General features: G+C 44.3%; 1 protein-coding gene across 2 annotated transcripts in view; it reads left to right on the top strand.

Annotated features, from left to right (window-relative positions):
- Window positions 1-542, top strand: part of and1 (actinodin1) — a 7,857-nt gene that overhangs the window by 406 nt on the left and 6,909 nt on the right. The window contains exon 1 of one of the 2 annotated variants that reach the window (XM_023395068.2): window positions 69-223. The exons of the other annotated variant lie outside the window; for it this stretch is intronic. The gene's annotated coding sequence lies outside the window, so the exon portion shown is untranslated. Of the gene's footprint in view, window positions 1-68; window positions 224-542 lie in introns of those variants that run through there. 2 annotated transcript variants of the gene reach the window in all.

Raw genomic sequence — 542 nt, 5'->3', positions numbered from 1 at the left:
TGGGTGGTGTGGGGGGTGGGGGGGCCGTGTGGCAACATGTCTGTTCAAAAGCCTCCGCATTTAGAGTTCCCTTCCAAGCTGCAGGGGTCACTTCACCAGCTCTCCAGGTGAAAACTAGCTCAGCTCTGGGGTCTCAGGTTGTGATTGCAGTGGGAATTTAACACCTTCCACCTTCAGTTCAGGAGCTTTGCAGGAGTGTCTGCGCTGCCGACCGCTCTTGCAGGTAATCGAATGTCTTTTTGAGCTCCTGTTTTGAGAGGATCTATTTCTAAAATGTCATTTTACTACCCTGGTTGGATAAACTGAAACCCTAATTTTGTAGCAATAATCCATGGAGGTGTGTATTTTTAGTAGAAGCTCTAGCTGCGATATTGTTTTTGGGCAGTATCCAAAAATAAAAGTACAACAACAACCCATTTGTGGCAAAAAAAAAAAAAAAGAAATTTGGCACAAAAGTGACTGAGTGGGAAGTTTAGAGAATTAAGCATGATTTTGAACAGTATGTGTGTGTGTGTGTGTGTGTGTGTGTGTGTGTGTGTGTG

Source organism: Seriola lalandi, unplaced genomic scaffold (genome assembly GCF_002814215.2).
Source record: "Seriola lalandi dorsalis isolate HSWRI2012SDOR001 ecotype SW California unplaced genomic scaffold, Sedor1 jcf7180002054956, whole genome shotgun sequence".
Classification (NCBI taxonomy): Eukaryota; Metazoa; Chordata; class Actinopteri; order Carangiformes; family Carangidae; genus Seriola; species Seriola lalandi.
The sequence above is the reverse complement of the archived record's forward strand: the minus strand, read 5'-3'. Positions and strand labels throughout refer to the sequence as shown.